Below are 21,382 nucleotides of genomic sequence, written 5' to 3' on the forward strand. Positions count from 1 at the left end.
CGTTTTCAAAAACCGTCACGATAAAACGTTTTAAGGAGAAAAAACGTTTCTTGAACGGGAAATTTTTTAATGAGAATTATTTAGAGTTGATATAATGAAAATAAGTCGTACTAAACAGGAAAACGTTACAAGTGGGAACGTTATAAGCGGAATCGACTGTATATTTACTCACAAAACTCTTATTACGTAAGTCGAATTAGTAAATATTAAGGAGGTTTACACAGTTCAAAGATATTAATTTCCTAAATTAATTTTTAATTAAATTTTATTTAATATCAATTAAATTAATTTTTTAAATAAAAAATGTATTTTTTATTTAAAATTAAATTTTAAATTTTCAATTAAAAATGCATTTTTTTATTTAAAATTAAATTTTCAATTTTCAATTCAAAAAATTAAATTTTCAATTTTCAATTCAAAAAATTAAATTTTTTTATAACTCAAGTATTTATGAATGGATCTGAAATCTTTCTCATGATTTTACGGATTGAACAGTTTCCTTTATTTTGGATAAACTTTTCATAAAGTCATGCTATTTTATCATGCGTGCAAGGTGTTAATAATGCATTTTTTTATGTTGCGAAAAAATAAGTAATGGACAGGGCCGTGCTTATCAGACGCGGAACCCCGGTGCAAAAATAATAGAGGGGCTAGACACCACCTCCTAGAGAGAGATCTATCTCTAGGGGATGCTGGGCTAGAGGCGTCTAATTTTCCATAATTGATGAAAATTCAGAATTTAGAAAGATAATTTATAACTTAAGATAATTAACTCGAGAATTATTTTTTTCTACATGAAAATGCAGAAAATTCCAGAACTGTTTCTTTATACATGAAAAAATGCAGAAAACTCCATAACTATTTCTTTGTACATGAAAATGCAGAAAATTCTAGAACCATTTTTTTCTAAATGAAAGTGCAGAATTACAGAATGGATGGCAATTGAGATTTTAAGAAAGAAAAATTTCCAGAATTGAGATAAAAGATTCGAAATAGAAAAATTCGGAATAGAAAAATTTCAGAATAGAAAAAAATTCAGAATTTACGAAGGAAGATTTCAGAATTGAAAAAAAATTCGTAATTTATGAAACAATAAATGATTCCAGAATTATTTTTTCTACATGAAAATGCAGACCAACCAGTTGTAGCGTATTTCTTTCTACATGAAAAAATGCAGAAAACTCCATAACTATTTCTTTCTACATGAAAATGTAGAATTCCAGGATGGATGGAAAGTGAGATTTTAAGAGAGAAATAATTCCATAATTGAAGAAAATTCAGAATTTAGAAAAGAAAGAAATTCCAAAATTGGAGAAAATTCAAATTTAAAAAAGAAAGAAATTCCAAAATTGGAGAAAATTCAGAATTTATGAAAGAAATAATTCCAGAATTGAAAGAAGACATTCAGAATTTATGAAAGATAATAAATGATTCCAGAATTACTTTTTGTACATGAAAATGCAGAACAGCAGGAGTAGCCTACTTCTTTCTTCATGAAAATGCAGAAAATTCCAGAACCATTTCTAAAAATGCAGAATTTCAGAATGGATGGCAGTTAAGATTTTAAGAAAGAAATAATTCTAAAATTGAAGTAAATTCAAATTTTTGAAAGAAATAGTTCCAGAATTTGAAAAAAAATTCAGAATTTATGAAAGAAATTATTATTTCCGTGAGTGCGCGGCCCCTCCCAAAACGTGGGACCCGATGCGACCACACCTGCCGCACATCCCCGAGGGCGGCTCTTGTAATAGAGATATTTAAGTTATCGGCATGGGATAGCATATGCAATCCAAAATATGTGTATCAAATATGAAATGTGTGAATCATATTTTTAATGATATTTCTACTTGAATAATTTTTTTCACCTTGTTAAGGGGGTAGGAGACCCCTTAAGGGCGTCGCTGCATCCCGGCAACGATTGAGAGGGCATAAAAATATTCTATAAAAACTATATATAGGATAATATGGCAAAAATTTTCATTCTCCCCGGATTGGAATTGTTTTCGAGTCGACATCAGTTTTAAATGGATCCGACGATTTCAGAGCCGCCCTTAGGGGTGTACGACAGGAGCGGTCGCATTGGGTCCCGCACTGACGGTAATGATAATTTCTTTTGCAAATTCTGAATTGTCGTGAGTTCTGGAATTCTAGATTTTCATCAATTCTTGAAGTACAGTATTTTTTTCAGTTATTTCAGAAATTTTCATCAATTCTAGAAGAATTTCTTTCATTTATTATGCTAATAAATGAAAAAAATTAGTTTCAAGACGATGAAAATCATTTAAAATCAATCAAATCAAATAAAAACTCAGGTCTGGAATTATTTCTTTGATTTATTCAGAATTTTCATCGATTGTAGTATTTCTTTCATTTATTAAGAATTTTCATCAATTCTAGAAGTTCTTTTCAATTCTGAAATTCTGAATTTTTTTTCAATTCTGAAATTCTGCACTTTTTTCAATTCTGAATTTTCATGGGTGCTGGGATTATCTATGTTAATTATTTTTCTCATTTTTGATTCATCGATTTTGAATTTACATTAGTTTTCAGACACTTTCTTTCATTAGATTTTAAGCTTAATTGGTTTTGAAATTATTTCTTTCATCAATTTGAAATTTTTCTGTAAGAAATTTTCATTAATTTTTCTTTTGTTAATTAAAATCTAACTGTGTGGCTATATTTTTTGTATGGGAAATTTTTCAGCATTCCTGTAAATTTTGTTATAATGTATAAATTTTTGGACGTGCCGATTCCCCGTTTCTCACAGAACATGAAAAATCGGGGCTAAGGGGGCCCCGATATTATCAAGACGTCTCTAGCCCCGTTATTATTTTATTATTTTCGCACCGGGCTCTGCGTCTGGTAAGGCGGCCTGGACATCATGGAACCGCCTCGAATCCAAGCGCTATTTGTACTGATGTCTGTATTATACATTTGTATTATTTTTTTAATTCATAATTGCAGCGTATTATAACAATAAATCGTTCTACAACGTTTTTTTTCCGAATCTTGTTTGGAATCACCTATAGTTTGTAACGTTAAACTTTTGATACAACAATATCCTTTATCAAGATAAATTCCTCTATAACAGCGGTTCTCAACCGGTGCTCCGCAAAGCCCTTCGGGTTCCTTATGCGTTCTCCAGGGGCTCTTAGGAAGCGCGAAGAAAATAAAAAAAACCAGCAAAATTTAAAACAACGATTATAAATGTTTTTAAATAGTAAAAATAAATCACCAACTTTGATGAATAATTAAAAAATTGGTCTACGGGGTCCGCCATAGAGTATTTTTACTTGTAAGGGCTCCGCGAGTCAAAACAGGTTGAGAACGGCTGCTCTATAACAATGTTTTTGATGAGATTTTTTGAAATCGCTACAGGATATATTATGTGTTTGGCTCAAAAACATCTTTATTATATTTTTAAATTTATCACCAGTTGTTTCTCTTGAGGATACGCAATACCATCGGTTTTTTTGTACTATCTCCCATTTGAAAGTGTTAATGAAGGTGCCGTGAAGCTACTTTCTGTGTTTTACACAGAATATATAAAATCGGGGTTGGCTCCGAAATTATTAAGACTCCTCTGTCCTCGCTATTATTTTCTCACAGGGCCCCGCGTCTGGTAAGGGCGGCCCCGGACGATGTATTTGTGGAGAATGCGGGAAATCAAAAAACCACGTAATATTTATTTAGTGACTGGTAGTACCTTGCGCACACGCGCACGCACACACACGCATTTACACACGAAACTTTTATTACGTAAGTCGAATATTTTTCGTTTTTACCCGGAGAAGTTTTAGGATGGTACAACGTAAAACAAAAAACAAACTCACTCTCACACATCTCATCCTCTACTACCGTTAATAGCAACAAGAAAAACTGGGAAGAAAAAAAAAGAACATTTTAAGCTTTTGATACTTCCCTGAAGGTGGCGCCGCAGTTTCATTATTTCAAAAAGACAGACCTGCCCCCCCCCAAAATTTTTCCCCCGTTTTCGGAATCCGTCCCGTTTTTATTTTTTTATTCTTTTTTTGTACAACCTTACCTTTAAATAAAACCAAAGTATGTACGTAAGGCTCATTCGTGTTGCGGACGGACGCGCCAAGAGGCCGCGCAAAAAAATTTTTTGTTATTTATTTTGAGATACCACAGAGCGCGTTTTGCAGGAAACTCACCGAACTCTGGCGCTCTCCGCTAGGTTTCTCACTCTGTCGTGTATTTTTGTTTGAGTGTGTTTGTTGGTGTGGTGGTGCTGCTGCTGCTGCTGCGCATGGCCAGTGAGGAGGTAAGAACCCGGTGTGTCATCAAGTTGACCAGGTGTCACAATTTATAATGTACCTGGCCGTCTATTCGGACGGACGCAAGTCGTCGGTCGCACAACCCGAAACACACACGCGCGCGCGCGCGAGTTGTCCCGTCTCTTTTTCTTAAGACCTTGTTTTCTTATAAGAAACAGCTCAAGTTCGACCTACAAACGGGTAAGTGGCCTTTTTTTTACCTTAAAAAAACTTTTTCTTTTCCTTCTTCAAGTTGTTGTTTTTTTCCAATTGTGGGAAAAAACTTTTCCCTGTGTTTTTTACGCTTTTGTTTTTCTTGTAGTTGTTGATGTAACTTTCATGAACTTCTTGAAAAGGCATCTTTCGTGCTTTTTTGAATTTTCCACCGTTATTAACACACAAAAAAAAGTGAAATCGAAAGTATTTGTGTTGTGTATTAAATTTTAATTGATGGAGGCAGATGTTTTTTGGCCACATGCGCATACAACAGGTATGATTTTTTTTTTTGTAACGAAAATCTAATTCTAAAACATATTGAGAGAATGTACGATTTAGATTTTTAATTTTCTAAAACGTATTGAGAATGCGGTTTGGCTTTCTAAGCCATCTGCCATTGACATTAGCAGCTGTTATAGCCATCAGCGTAACTTTTATCGATGAATTGGTTGTTTTGTAACTTTTTGCTTCGACTTTCCGATACTGAATTTATTCTGGAAGATGAATATTGATAAATCTATTTGAGATATTGATATTTTCGAAAATTTTGGGATTAAGGTACAGTCGTTGATTTTGTGCTCTCTTAAAAATGTATTCTTGATCTTATGTATTAATTTCATACCTCCAGATGTTTTTATTTTGTTAAAAGTGTGAAAAACTGTTACGATAATAATAAGTAATAATAAGTTATTTATTTCAAACATTTCTTATACGTCTAAAAATAATCCAGACATTCATAATGTCTCAAAAACCATAAGATGTATTTCTGTTTACGAATAAGCGGAGTTGATTGTAAATTAATTAATTATATGAATCGAAACTAAAAAATTTAACACACTGCGAAGCAATACAGTGAAAAATTTGATGATGGTGATTAAGAATTTTGGAAGAAAAATTCAAAAAATTGTGCTTTTTGTTTTATTTTTTTCGAGAAAAATTATACATTAATAGTTACGAGTGATTTTTAAATTTTTTTGTATTGTTTTACGTCACGAACTAAATTAATAACATTTCTTAGTGATGTTATTCTATCGGATTCTCCATAACTTCAGCTACTTTTCGCATAGTTTCCGTTATTGTTGGAACATACGGCGTAACGTGAGACAATTTTTTATTAGAAATATAAATAAATATCTTTTTGTCACTTCCTTTTCGAATTATAAATAAGAAATTTTTGCTTTTTCTCATATCATGTGTGATTTCTTCATTATGTGATTGTGATTCTCATTCTGTCGTCGATCTCCTATGATTACAAAATCATCAAAATACATGAGCTAGCATCTCACAATCAATTGAATTAATCTGTGTTCACACCATTACACAATCTAGTGTCTCTCTTTCACCATTATTTTTAAATGAAACTTGTTGCGAGTTGTATGTATGCGATTCACGTAAATCCTATTATCTACATGTGCATAACTCTACTTTTATGTGCAACAACAGAATTACTCAATTTGTTTTTGAAATAGGAAACAAGAAGAATTGTTTGATTCACAAGATTTATTTGTTTTTATAAAAGGAATCGAAAGTTGAGCTACAATCAATCTAAATTGAATGTAAAAAGTTGAATGTTTTCTGGGGAAAAACCACGAATGACATATTGAAACTAACTCCGTATAAGGTGACAAAACACTTTGTTTAATGTGCATGTGATGAGGTTAGCATTCTGTGTGAGTTGAGCTTTTTTCGTAGACAACACTACCGAGAAACTTCATTGGGATATCAGATTCCATCAAAAGTTTTTCAAGCCCATTTTTATTCAACTCTTCGGTTTTTTTAGATCTACAGCAATGCATCAATAGAAAGTAGTCCATCATCCATCAACAATAAAAACTTTCATCTATCATTACTTTAACAGCAGCCACATCGCTAAGAAAAGATATATCAATTGCAAGTACTAATAAGAATGAAACAAAAAAAACTTTTATATACTCAACTTTTAAATCATATTCAGCTTTATCGTTCTCGATATTTGTTATCTCGTGGTACAGCACCGAGCCTAGCCTACATATGACTTTTGCAGCTGGTGACAGCCAGATGTACACTTTTTATTTTAAAGAAATACGTGTATAAGATACATAATTTTTAACCGCCATAAAAACGTATTATTATTTTTTACAAAATGAATGTGAATTGGTGTTATTAGCATATTTTTAATTGAAACAATATATCAACACGGCAATTTTGAGGATTGGTGCACGATCTTGGCTTTCCATGCTTTAATATATGGGAAAAATCTTCCTTTAAAGAGCATTTAAAATTTTCTATTCACTTTAGACACTCAATTTTTTTTCACAAATGCTATGGATATTTTTATACAATTTAACACGAGAGGGAGAGAATTTAGAATTTTAAAATTGTTGGTTATTTTCTTCTCGAATTTTAACTTCAACAACATGCAACTTTTTCAAAAATCACCAAAATGTATCCATATTTTATGCCATAAAATTTTTTTATATAATTTTAATAAGCAATCCACTTGTATATTATATTACATACTTATGTAAAGTATGTAACACCATAATGTTGAGAGACACACAAAGTTTCAAGACATTTGAATGAGTGGTGTTCGAAAAAAATGTTCCTTATCTAACAAAAAACTTAGTTTCGAGAAACAAGCATTTTTAGTGGAAAACATTAGCATATATAATGCCTGCCAGCAGTTTACATTTTAATATAGGTAGAACAAAAACTTGAACACAGTTAAACGCAGAAAATTTCATAGTGTTAGAAAATTGAAAAATTCGAAAATGTGTTTTTTGGAAAATTTGTGTGAACCAACCCCCTTAATTAGTTTTTTTGAGTGGATTTTGTAATCAGCTAAAATGGTAAATTAAGGATAAAATACACAGTTTGCCTTGATTTTTATGTAATTTATAAACCAATAAAATCTTTCTTAGCAAACGTGAATGGTTTCCACCAGGAATTACATTTGCAATCCGCTCAATCTGGTGCGATTTTATAGACCCGAACAAGTAAAATTTCCGAAACTCTCCGAAAAATGACACCGAAGAATTAATTTTTCCTACATAAAAAATTATTGTGTTTATACAGCCGTATTTTTTACTGAAATTACACTAAAATATGTGCTTTCTAAAATATCAAGAAAATTTATGTAATGGGTTTTTGACCTTGTATTTGCGATGAAACCTTGCTAAAAAGATAATCGATAAAACGATATATAAAACCCTCTACAACAATATTTTTTCAAATCTTGTGTGTGTGTGTTTGGAATTGCCTATAATCTAAGGTTAAATTCCTCTCGATACACCGATATCCTTTAGTACGATAAGTCCCTCTATAACGATAATTTTAAGAGAGTTTTGAAATCGCTATGTAATGATATTTTTTTATATTTTGCTAAAAATCGTTTTGAATTTAATTTTAACTTCGTGGATGTTAGTGGCATCGCTAACTTTCTTTGTACGACACAAAAGTGCAATACGGTAAACTTCTTTACAGGGGCAATGCATCTAGGGGAATTTTCATTAATAAACTAAACAATTACAATTTTTTGCGGCGAATAAATACATAAGAGCGCAATTTCTGGTGGTATTGGCAATACTGATGTAGAAAAGATAACAACAGCATAAATTTGATCACACGTAAAGATAATGTTGCCCCTCGATATAACGATAAGTTTCACTGTATCTTCAAATATACGCGGGACCACGTAGAATAGAGGATGAAAAGTGAAATGAATTTTAATTTTGAGTTCGGAATAATTTGTTCCATTTAAGCATACAAAATCAGTTTTATAAGTTTTTTTCAGGGGAAAACTACATGGTTAGAAAGGTAGAAATGTACATAAAAAGCCGAAGCTATATCATATTTTTTTCACAGTATTATTAGAAATATTTGTTTTATCCTTTTTATCTTGTTAGACAACGCCGATATTGAATAAAACTGCTGATCACGACGCAAGAGATCCCAGTAAATATATCGTTTCAATAGAAAACAAATATTAGATTAGACAATGCTTTCGGCTCAGCTGAATTCGGTGACCAGTCATAGCTGTCCCAACATTGACCGCCTGACTAAGCAAATCGAATCGAACGACAATCAACGTGAATGAGAAATGGTGAAATTCTTTTGCCCAATTTACCACGAAAAATACAAATTTAATGCTGCATGGCTCAGAATATACGCTGAAATTTTTTTTTTTTTACTACACGCTGAGGAGAAAGAAATGAAAAAGGAATGAAAAAAAAAAAAACGGGTCACATATATGTACGTAATTCATCCGTAACAGAATATAATAAGACTTCTCTTTTTGGTTAGAAAGATAATGAGAAGATATGAGAGAGGGATGCAATACATTAGCAAATGGTGAACTATTTCTAAATTGAAAGATCTACCAAGTTCAAAAAGACTAAATTTGATTTTCATTGAAATTTCCGAATTCGACTAGCGGCGGAAACAAATGTTACAGTGGTATCTCAAGTGTCTCGACTTGAGAGTGATTGAAGTTGAGAGCAAAAAATATAGGCTCAAAATGCTTCAACTTGCGAGCAGATATTCAATTTACGAGCTTGAAACATATGAGTAGAAGCTCGCTTGAAACACGAAAACTGGGACACTTTGAATGTCTATTGCTGTACTATGTATTGCAGGGGTTTCCAACTCGCTCGCAGAACCCTTGATGGTTATAAGGCTGTTCCACGGAACCCTTGATGATAATGAGGCTGTTCAACGGAACTCAAAACAATTTTGAATATTTATCCGTATAAATTTTTGTCTCTAACTGCCGTCTCAATAGCATCATAGCCTCGGGGAAAATGAAAGACGGTTTAAGCACCACCTCTTAATTTACATATTTATTGTCGTAAATCATCGTACCAGATCTTATCGCGGAAGCCCCCTATGCAAATGAGGACCCCGTGCCGTGCCCCGGTGGGACTCATGTGTTAAAATTGCCCTTGGGTGTCGCATAAAGACGTGATTCTGCAATTCAAGACTCCTTACTTTTAGTGGATAAAAAATTTCCAAGAGAAGACATCGTTTTTACAACTTATACATAATTTCCTGATGAAACGAAAAACGACATCCATGAACTTCTGAGCTTCTGGTTCGAAAATTCGATTCTCAAAAAAAATTTAATGTTACTATTTTTGAGTTGTTTACTCATCCTTTTGGTTTGATTTTTTTAAACGACACACAGCATTTCGTTAAAATTCGAACCAAAGAACAGCTTTGCGAATATCAGTAACAAGAAAGTTTTCTTCTTTGAAAGCTATCCGGGTTCCGGGACTTTGAAAGGTTCCGTGGCGTTTGATCATGCCGAACCGCAAAAAAGCTGTCACGGAACACCAGTTGGAAACATATGGTGTACTGTATTTGTCTTGAAAGTAAAACTTGTATTTTACACGGAAAAAAACTGTACCGTTACATGATAACTTATTTTGTATTTTTATACAAGTAGTAATATTTTGGGAGCGTGGAACGGAACCGAAGTGATCTCCGTCATTTTAAATGGAAAATTCGAGAGAAGTGTTTTTCATGATATGAGTAACTATTGGGTACCAACAATTTTATTTCAATACTATTTTCAGACAATTATTTAACGATTTTTAAAAACTACATTTATTACTTTAAAACAACTGAACATCACGTCACTCGTCGCCATACGCAACGAAAAAATTTGAGAATATTCGCCTAATTTTTGTCTCTTACATCGGAAGCGTTTTAGTTTATTAGCTGTATCTGGAGGAAAAACTATATTCAGGAATATTATTTATTTTGGAATCTTTGAATTGGTGATGCAAAATAAACAACGTGTCCATCAAGGTTTAAAATTATATACACTTGGGAAGAAATATTTGTGCGGTAATTTTCTAAGCATTGTATGTAGAATACCGAATAAGTTGTCGTAAAGCTTCGTATCAAAACTGATTCCACTCACTTAGTTCTTAAAATTTATTTTAATTTGGTTGTAAATAGCGTATAGATTTTCACGTTTGCCAACTAAACTTTCCAATAATATCAATTACGACGCATAATCGTGCTTTGGATTAAATACGTTGTCATGTTGTAACCTACCATAAGGGGACATCGCATCACTTTTACGTCTAAAATTGGAGTTACTGTCGTCGTTTCATTGCCCTGGGTGTGCTTTTATCTTCGTACAGATTTGAAAGGAAAGTCATTAGCTTACACAACTGCCATCTCACAAACAACTTGCATGAGTAATTAACTCCTACGTAGACCCATGAGCCGTAAAAGATTTATCATTTTGTTTGTAACAACGTATTCTATAGGACCAACCTTTGCATGCAAATGGGTGAGAGTACTTTCAGTAAGCTTCACTTTTCTGAAAGTATACATTTTTTCTAATTTTTAAAAAAATATATTTGATAAGTATTTTAATCAAGAATTTTTGACGCGCTTTTCGCCCTGCAGTTATGTTCTCACCCCGATAATAGAATTAATTAGTAGAATTAATTAACTCATCATTGTGATCAGAATAATTTTCAACGTTTCCTTTCTATAAAGAAAAAGATGTAGTCAAAAGCACGCTTTTTAACGAGAGATTTTTGTAGATACAGTAAAGTTCGTTTTAATGTCGTTATAATCACCATTTTCTCCTTTAAAATATTTAAACTTCGGAAATCACATAGGTAGAATTATTTCTCTTTTAATCATAGAGAAACACACTTTTCTTTGCTTTCACATCATCTCTTTCCTGTACATGATTAAAACCGGTGCGCCACGTTTTAGTTTATACTGAATTGGCACCCAGACATTAAAACATAAATGTAGATATCCCATTCAGACGGTTCAATTAACCAATCAAATTAGAGCTTTTTATTTGTAACCCGTAGAAGTATCTCTTAGTTACACTCACTTTTTTTGCTGCTTTGCATGTGTAAGGGTTCATGTATAAGTAGTTCCTTATTTCTTGAGCCCCATTTTAAATCCCCTTTTTAAATTTCCCTTTAAAATCATAATGAAAATGTAGTACAGTATTCTGTGCCTGATGGCCGCCCCTAGCCTCTAGGAGGACGGTGATGACCAGCCTTTGGTGAGTCCAATTTATTTTTGCGTGTGTGTGTGTGTGGCATATTCTCATACAATCTTTTCTTTCATTTTTGTGAAATATTTAATTATTGATTTCATTTAATCCGGTTCAAATTACAATTGAATATTTTTTCAAAAGGTTTGTTTAATTGTATCTGATTAATGTTTAATACATTTTGAAATGCTTAAAATTTGATTAAAAGTTAATTTGTGGCACAAACGTAATGTTGCCGTGTTTTTCAATGTGTAATGTATTGTTTAATTAATTTTAAATTAATAAAGGTCGTGATCCGGCTTCGCGACAATAACATAGCTAACAATCACAAATTGTCGTTATAACGGACTTCTCGATATAAGCGGATTTCACTTTTTTGCTTTGCCTGGTTATGAGTTGTAGAAAATTCTTGCTATATCTGCATTATAAATCATAGTTTAGATAATTTTATTTTAATATCAACAAATTAATAGGACTCTCCAGTCAGGAAATTGAATTTTGGTCTCATAGTAGTTGATGCTCCAAGACGTTTTTGCATAGAATTTTGTATTCTCAAAGCGATTTGGTGAGTTGACGGAACATTTGAAATTCTCAATTATTATATACATAGCTACTCAATTCTATAGCTATGTGGACTCGTTTATATTTTTCTACCACTCGGAAAATTGTGTTTAGCACGATTTGTTCAGTCATTCCAAAACGACTTTAATTTGCAAGTTTTGGTCCTACAAGCCCTGCAGTGACCATGGTCTCTTGGTCACTGGGAGGTACACAAGTAAAATAAAATTGTCATACTTGCGTATAGTAGGAAAGCCTAGAAATATGAAGGGGTGGGTAAGAAAATTTGACTTTCCCTAGTCCATCCTTCGTTAGAAGTACCTCAGAGCTATGTTCACGAGAAGTATATGTGATGATGTGTTAAAATGATGTACCTTTTTATTTTAATACTTCTAAGGAACGAAAGAAAAACTGACCTTTATGGAGAATTTTGTTGACATTTTATAACGAAAGCTTCATCATTTTACACCTGGTATAACCGAATATTTTTGTATCTTTAACATCAGCTATTTGATTACCATTCGCCAATCACTCGCTATAGCGCTAGAGATTTTCGTTACATCACGTACTCTTTATATATAGCGGACTTTTACTGTATTTTTTAGGATAGGGTTAAATTAGTGGTTTTTTTACTTTTTCCATCTCGTTTGTGAAATTTCACGACGCTTGGAGTATTTTGAATATTGTTCTCATCGCATTATTATTTTTAAGGTTATCCTACTTCCGTATTTTGAAAGTTCTAATTTGCATTTTTACAGTTTTTGCAATTCTTTATTGCATTTTCCTTTTTTTCCGTGGCCCATATAGCATATACACCAAGTTTTAATGGAATACGCCCACCAGAACGGGCGCTACATATGTCTGAGTACCGTTAGTATACTGACGGGCGCTACATATGTCTGAGTACCGTTAGTATACTGACGGGCGCTATATAGGTGTCTGAGCGCGCAGTGTCAGTATAATAAAACTACTCAGACCTATGTAGCGCCCGTTCTGGTAGACGTATTCCATATAAACTTGGTATATACGCTATATGGACCATGGGAAAAAGGGAAATGCAATATAAAAGCGACACTTTTTCACCAGGGGGTTGAAAATTGAACTATTTTTATTGCATAAATCTTTTTCCCATGGTCTCATAAAGAAATCCCGAAAATTTGGCTGTATTCAATGAGTAGTTTTTGAGAAAAGCTATTCACACACACACAGAGTACGGGAACTTTAATTATAAACACCCTGTTTAAGAAATGTTTTTCTAAAGGCTTCTTATGTAGTATTTTTTTCCCAGTTACCAACGTTCCATGGTTTTGTATATTTTCTGCTACTTTTCTCAAAATTCCGTCAAGTTCTTAAGACTTCCAGAATACTTGGACTTGGTGTACTTTAAGCTGCCGATTCACTATATCGTGACTTACGAGTGATCTCTTTCTCAGTAAATATTTGTTTTTAGTCTGTGATCCGGCTCTGTCGGATACCATCGATGTTTACGCATCTGGATATTTGAACGAGAATGTCACGTAGGATTTGGTTCTTAATGTTTTTCTTATTAAGTTTAGCCAGGCAATGACCGGTCTTCCACATTCTTTCTACAAAATCTAGAATTTCCTCGTAATAAACGTAGTATAAACCGTATTTTCCGTTTCAATCCAGATAGTAATTTATTCGATAATAATAATATCAATGACTTTGAATAGTTTTTATATCCCAAAAGTATCATAAAAATGGCATAAAAAAACAGAATAATCTGATATCTATTGGTTATGGTTTTGTTCCTTCGTTTCGTATCGTTATATGATTGCATTCGTGGTTGATCAAAGAAAGGTACCCAGCTTTACCGTTTTTTTTGGAAGCAAATGCAGCATATGTGCAGATGGAGTTAGAGGATATGTCTCATATTCACTGTAATGTATTTTCTTTTTTTTTTTTTTCGTATCATATGTACCTGATTATTGACGAAGATATTTGTTATTGCGATCTGTACTATCTGCGTTATTATCAGAGGTAATTTCCGATTTACATAGGGTATTTTTTGCGGATAAAAAATAAATATGAGTTATTGCTATACACAATTTTTTATGGGCACTGTATTATATTTTTCGCATAGCTTTTTTTTTTCGTAAAAATTGCTTTTATTTTGTGGGTTGCTGCATTTCTAGATATATTTGCATCCATATTTTTTATGGACATATTTTTGTCAGCCACTTCGTTAGGCAGTTTGCCTGTTGTGGCCTTCGCATTTGTATTTGTGAACGATAACATATCCTGATCCACAGGTGATAAACATTTAAGTATTTTTCTTGTATTTTGCATTCTGTATAACTTATAAATCTGAAAAATAACATGTAATTAAACTTCTGCCGATCTGTAACTTAGAGTCAGATAAACGTAATCGAAAATCCTCATGTTTTAGAACAAACAAGCTCAATCGAAAAGTTAAAGTGAACTTTCCCAATTTTTTACCACTATAAATTTACTGAAAAATCAATTTACACAATATGTAAAAGGGTAAATGAGTAAAAAGTCATAAGTAAAATAAGTAAAAGGTCTCATTCTCCTGGATGAGCAGAAAATTGCCTAAACGGAACGGAGGCCATTGGAAGAAAAAAGTCCAAAAGACCATTTTAGGACCTACCCCTTTCCGTAGCAAGAAATACAGATATTTCTATCAATACTTTTCATGGAATTCAAGAACATGAAACCAAACACATTTATGTAAAATATTATAAACAGCAAAAACTTGGAGTGTTCACATTTTGGCTCCGAGGTACCCAACTATCAGTTATAAAGTAAATATTACTTGGTAATACAGGGTGTCCTGTAAGTGCTAGCACGGCCTTTATCTCATCAACTGTCCCTCGTAGAGGTTTGACTCCAATTTAGAAAATGCTCAACGGACGTTCAAAAATTACCCTGTACCAGTTTTGAGAGTGCAAATACAGTGTGTCAGAAAATAAAAAAATCTAAATTTTTATACTGTCCCCTGTGCTCTAGCTTCCAATTAAAAAGTTGTTTTGCCCGGTCTTTCCTGATTCCAATCAAAAAAAATGATTTGCACCAATAAGTGCAATATTCGCAGAGATATTCGAATTCGAAAAACGGAGGAAATTAACCAAAGGACAGCGTTAAATGGGGGAAAACCGTTTTACCCTCATTTAACGCTGTTCTTCCCAAATTTCCTTCGTTTTTCGAATTCGAATATCTCTATGAATATTACACTTAGAAACATGGAATTTTTTTGTTGGTATCAAGAGAGACAGGGCACCAACTTTTTAATTGGAAGCTAGAGCACATGGGGACTGTAAAGAAATTTTGATTTTTTATTTTGTTACACACTGTATTTTCACTCTCAAAACTAATAAAGGGTAATTTTCGAATGCCCGTTGAGCATTTTTTAAATTAAAATCATACCTCTACGACGGAAGGTTGATGAGATAAAGGCCGTACTAGCACTTACAGGACACCCGGTATCATAGGCGTACGCAGAATTTTCTCGAGGGGGGTTTCAAATTTTCATCTGAAGGAAAGCGGTTTATGTTTTTTCCTGAAAAATAACACTATAATCTCGGCTTGAGGGAGTTTGTTACGCCAATGCCCTGTATATGTATACACTGATGTTCAAAATTGAGAGCATTTTCATTTTTGGTCGATTATGTCCGGAATTTTTGGAGAAATTTCGGTGAAATTTGGTATGCACATAGCCGGATATAATACAAACAAGCTACTCATACAACAGTTATTGTATTATTGTATCACATGCGTGGTCGTGTGTAAGATGGATCAGTGCCGAACGGTCTAACACAGAATTTATGATATCGAACTAAAAATTAGTTAAAAGAGGGTATGGTCAAAGCCTCCTAGATACTACATCTAAGAGGCTTTGGTATGGTGCCCTCTTACTAGTATACAGGTCACACAACGTGCATTCGTACTGGAAATGCGGATTTTTAGAGGTCTCCGTGACAGTCAGCCCCACTCCTTCAGCAATGCTGTTTTCAGCTCCTGGATGGTTCTGGGAGGTGGATGACGAGCTGCTATTACCCTCCCAAGAACTTCCTAGGCACGTTCAATAGAGTTTTTACGTCTGGAGATTGCTGCCCACTCCATCCTGCGAATATCTTCACTTTCCAGATGTCTACCATATCAGCCCTATGTGGACGCGCGTTGTCGTTCATCATAAGGAAATCAGCGCCAACTGCATCCCGGAAAAGGCAAACATAGGGCCCCAAGATGTCATCCCTATACCTGACAGCAGTCACAGATCCTCTAGTAAAGACGTAGAGGTCTATGCGGGAACGAGGATTCTTTACTGTCTCTCTCTCTCTGTTTTTTGTCCTTGTTTCGGGAGAGTTCAATTTTTGCAAGTAGACAAGTGAATCTTTTAAACTGTATTGCTAGATGATAAATTATATTGCCAAATGATAAATTATATTGCCAAATGATAAATTATATTGCCAAATGATAAATTATATTGCTAAATGATAAATTATATTGCTAAATGATAAATTATATTACTAAAAAGGCTATTTTTTAAATTTCTCTCGTTCGCGAAAACTTCGATTTAAAGGAAGAAAACTTCGAGTGAAGGGAAAATTTTAAAACTGAAATATACGGAAAAGGTTCTGGTGCTGAGGGAAAACTTCGACTTATACAGATATTCGAGACATCGCAGTTCGACTTATCGCGAATTGACTTTATATACAGGGTGATCAGCGAATAAGTCCTTATTTCAAAATTAAATATCTCTACAACAAAGATCAATAGAATTATGCGGTAAACGGTACGTTTATTAGCAAAAGTGTAAGAATGTTGTATAGAAATTTCGAAAATTTAGTTTTTTTTTTAATTTTTTAAAATTGAAAAAAAAACAAAAAAACTGGAGATTTTGGGGTTCCGAAAATCCTCATTTGCGTGAAGAGAAACCACTGCATTCGCCTAAAGTTACTGCATGGGCTGCGGTATGCGCCATGTATGCTGACAAATTGTTCCAAAATTGTAACGTAACCTTCAGTAGTAATCGTTTCTCGCACGAAGAAGGGGCCGATAATGCCTCTGGCGCATACCGCAGCCCATGCAGTAACTTTAGGCGAATGCAGTGGTTTCTCTTCACACAAATGAGGATTTTCGCAACCCCAAAATCTCCAGTTTTTTTTTTTTTTTAAATTTTAAAAAATTAAAAAAAAACTAAATTTTTGAAATTTCTGTACAACATTCTTACAGTTTTGCTAATAAACGTACCGTTTACCGCATAATTCTATTGATCTTTGTTGTAGAGATATGTAATTTTGAAATAAGGGCTTATTCGCTGATCACCCTTTATATATACGTACCAATTTTCATTAAAATTCATTCAGAAGTTCTGGAGATAATCAACCAAAAGTGAAAAATCTCTTAATTTTGAACACCAGTGTATATATACAGTACGTATAAATAAATGATTGCACGATTTCAAAGACAAAAGAAAAAAAAAACCACGATTACTGTTTATTTTCTGCACATGAAGACAAACGGGTATGGTAGTAAGCCCCGCCCGGCAGCAGAAAGTTAAGCATCGAACAATGAAGAGATATATGTTTGATGCTTAATGAGAATTTTCGCAAGAATATATATATATATATATAAAGCACGTACCATATTTCTTCATAAGAAATTTCAGGCAAGATAGAGATTATAAAGAATCGTCTTGAGCATAGATATAACCAGACGCACATTGAGGTGGGAATGGATAGTAACCATAATTCAAGAAAGATATCTGTCTTGTCCCGAGAAACCCTCATACATCTCTAGTTCTTTTGCTGGCGGAGGATTACTCAAGTGCCTTAGATAGACATTTTTGTCATTCGTTCAATACTCACGATATTATTTTTCATGGACATTGCAAGCCCTAGGCTGTGTTTAACGAGCTCTTGAAATGTTCCGATCGCTATAGTTTCCAAAGAATAATTACGATGGGACTTAGGGGCGACAAAAAAAAACGGAACTGGATAAGGTTTCTACGTTGTACTTGAACTTTATATTCTTAGATCTTTTTATATTGTTTTCTCTGCCTGTATTGATTTTATTTAGGGAGTCTCCTACCTTTTAACATAGTGAAGAACTGTGCTCTGGTACAGCGTTTCTCGACGTTCGGTCCGCAGGCAGACTTGATAATTCAATTCTAACTGAATAAAAAATTGTTTAATTGTTCGTAATTGATACCACTGATATCCACGTGGCCTCAAATCGAGATTGTATCTTCATATACTTAAGTTTTTCTCATCAAGGAAAATGAGGGAAAAATTGTGATCCTAAATACGGGATACTACAAGGTATAATTTATGACAAATTTGCTAATTACTGTGAAAAAAAAACTGGTATAAAGTTCAGTAAACAAATGTATGTAAAAAATGTAATTGACGGAAAACATTCAAATGAATAGATGACCATATTTCATTCAGCAAAATTATTGGGGAGCGGGGATCTTAACAATGGTAAAATACGGTACGTTACCAAATGTCATCAAAAACATGGCCGTAAGTCGGCAAAATCTCTAATTCTAGCTAAAATCACTGAAAAACTGAGGAAAAAACGTTGAACCTGACAAATACGTAAGATGAATATTTTTACCCATAATTTATTATAATAATTATCAAAACGCTGTTTATTCACGTTTATTCAACGCTGTTTATAAACATTCTAAATTAAAATAAGCATCGTTGAAAAAACTGGACAATGTATAAAAGACTTTGGAACAACTGAAAATACTGAAATGTCCCGTAATATGGGACACAAGTGGTCCGTCGAATGGTTTCGAATATTTTATTGGTCCTTGAGTTTAGAAAGGTTGGGAAACGCTGCTCTAGAGAGAGAGAGAGAGAGAGGGGTCATTCAAGTATTACGTCAGCATCGATGGGGGAGGGGGTTTCCGATTTGCTGCCTTTTGATGACAAGGGGGAAGGGGGTTTGGATAATGCTTACGTCATCAACCACCTTTTATGAAAATATGAAATATTTTTAATGGCATCTTACTCGGTGCGCCAAAAACGAGAAAAATCTTTCGATAGTTTGTGGACACTTGAAGTAACATTCCCCCTATTGTTAAGTGCCCTACACTTTAGTGATCTCTAAATGTTTCGCGGATCCAAGTGATTTGGAAATGTGCCCGGGCCGCTTTAGTGCTCTGGAACTGTGCCACGCATCACTGAAGTCATCCGTAATTATATGCCACGGATCACTTAATTAATCTGAGAATGTACAGCGGGTAACTTGAGTGATGTAGAACCGCACTGGAGGGCCGCTTAAGTGCTCTACAACTATGCCACATGTCACTCAAAGGATCTCTAAGTGTGTGACGGATCGCTTAAGTGTTCTGGAACTGTGTCCTTGGTCATTTAAGTGATCTTAAAAATGTGCCAAGGGCCGCTCAAATGCTCTGGAATTGTACCACGGGTCATTTAAGCGATCTGTAAATGTGCCGCTTCGTTCATTTTTACAAAATTAGGTTTGAGGAGGGCAGGCCGCATCAGATAACCGCCAGGGCCATATTTGGTCCGCGGGCCAAGGGCGTTCATGCGATTTGCCATATATGGCTTAGAGCGTTGGTCGCAATGAATTTATTAAAGATAAATTTTGAGTTCATAGCCTTCAAATAGCATTGGAATTAACACAAACTGATTATAATAACATTTAAAGGTATTTTCTTACGAAATTTCAATTAAAATAATATTTTTGTGTATTAAAAACATAATTTTTTTTACCGTCGGGGTGGGGGGCGCCCAAGATCATCTATGCCCCCCCCCCCCCCCCCCCGTGTACGTCGCTGATCCCACCAATATGCGTCACCACATCAATAGATTAGTAAAGTTACGCGGGTCATATTTAAAGATCAGAGAGAGAGAGAGAGAGAGAGATGTTAAAAAGAACCAAACAACAACAACTTTTATCTTGGAACAGTATATTGCTCATCAAATTTATTCTAAGGTTTGACTACCACTACACTGATAAAAAAATTTCTGATTTAATTCAGAAAATTTTCTCTTATTGCTTCAAACTGGAAACTAGTTAGTAAGAATTCTGGTCAAGGTTTGGTATTTCTGTAGATATTATTCGCACAACAGAAGGAATGTCAAAAATGAATAAGAATTTTAATCATAGTTTAAGATAGTGGAATGCTGATTTCATTTTTCACTGATCGGTGCCTTGGCGGGCCACTAAAATGTCGTCGGTGGGTCCATGGACGTAACTAGGGGGGGGGGGGCTGAATGGGGACAACTGCCCTGGGCAGCAAAATTTAGGGGGGTGGCAGTTTTAGGTGAGAACGAAGAACACCGTAACAAAATTATCGAATTTTAAAGTTGCGGGGGCGGCAAAAATCCTAGTTACGGCCCTTGGTGGAGCACTGGTGGCCCGCGGGTTGAAGACCCCTATACCACAGTTTCCACCATGTAGAAAGGTAGGAGACCCTTTAAATTTATTTCAATACATTACGTTCAAAAATGAATATTTTATAAAGATGTTTTTTCTTTATTGGAAATATTCCCCAAAAATGTGCATTTAAATATGAAATAAAATGCTAATGAAAGTTTAAATCTAAAACTTTATTTGCTTTTGGTATTAAAAGAAAATATTTTGGGATAAAGAGATTCATATAATAAAAAAGTTTGAAAACATCTGCTTTTTAATTTGATAAAAATTATTCTGTTTTCTTTTGAATTCTGACAGTAAGTGGTTTAGAGATTAAATGTACGCTTTGTAATAAATACTAGAAAGGAATTTAAAGTAAAATTTCTATATGCTAAGGTTTTAAAATGCCTGCAATTTCGAATTTAAAGAAGTGTCATCTTAAGAGAAATATTAAAAAGAAAAATTCTTCATTTCATTTAAATTTATTTCTTCATTTCATAGTAGACACAATTGATAACAGTTCGCTATCAATTGTGTTTTGAATCTTTGTTGGATTTAAAGAAAGACCATTTGCAACTCCGATCCATTTTTTTTTTAAATTTTAGTGAATATTTTATGATATTAATGAAATAATATCGTTTCTTCGGAAAAAAAACATTATGACTTAGTCACTAACGTTTATAGCTATAGGATTTCAATAAAAACTGCGAAATTGTTTCTTTGAAAAGTGTGATATTAATACAAAAAGAACGAAAGAACCCACTTCGCTTCTTGCGATAAAATTTAATATTCTATCATAAAATACAAAGAAGTCGAATATTTTTCAGTTACCGTAGAGTTATATTTATAAATTAGTGAAAGAACAAGGGCAACTTACAGGATATCGATTGGTATCCAAAATTCTGATGCAGTTTTCCTGTTTATTCATAAGTGGTAAAAA

At 33.7% G+C, this 21,382-nt stretch overlaps 1 pseudogene across 3 annotated transcripts in view; it reads left to right on the forward strand.

The window, feature by feature from the left end:
- Positions 1-4,038: 4,038 nt before the first annotated feature.
- The window catches only part of LOC149084997 (hexosaminidase D pseudogene), a 220,508-nt pseudogene continuing 203,164 nt past the window's right edge, over positions 4,039-21,382 (forward strand). Inside the window, exon 1 of one of the 3 annotated variants that reach the window (XR_016192780.1) lies at positions 4,039-4,478. The product of XR_016192780.1 is annotated as a hexosaminidase D pseudogene, transcript variant X1 (transcript). Of the gene's footprint in view, positions 4,479-4,587; positions 4,768-21,382 lie in introns of those variants that run through there. The other 2 variants (XR_016192782.1, XR_016192781.1) reach the window with 2 other exon arrangements.

The sequence above is a fragment of the Pholcus phalangioides genome, unplaced genomic scaffold, assembly GCF_987345545.1.
Source record: "Pholcus phalangioides strain wild (caught in Gottingen) unplaced genomic scaffold, Ppha-v1.0 ptg000007l_1, whole genome shotgun sequence".
NCBI classification, from domain to species: domain Eukaryota; kingdom Metazoa; phylum Arthropoda; class Arachnida; order Araneae; family Pholcidae; genus Pholcus; species Pholcus phalangioides.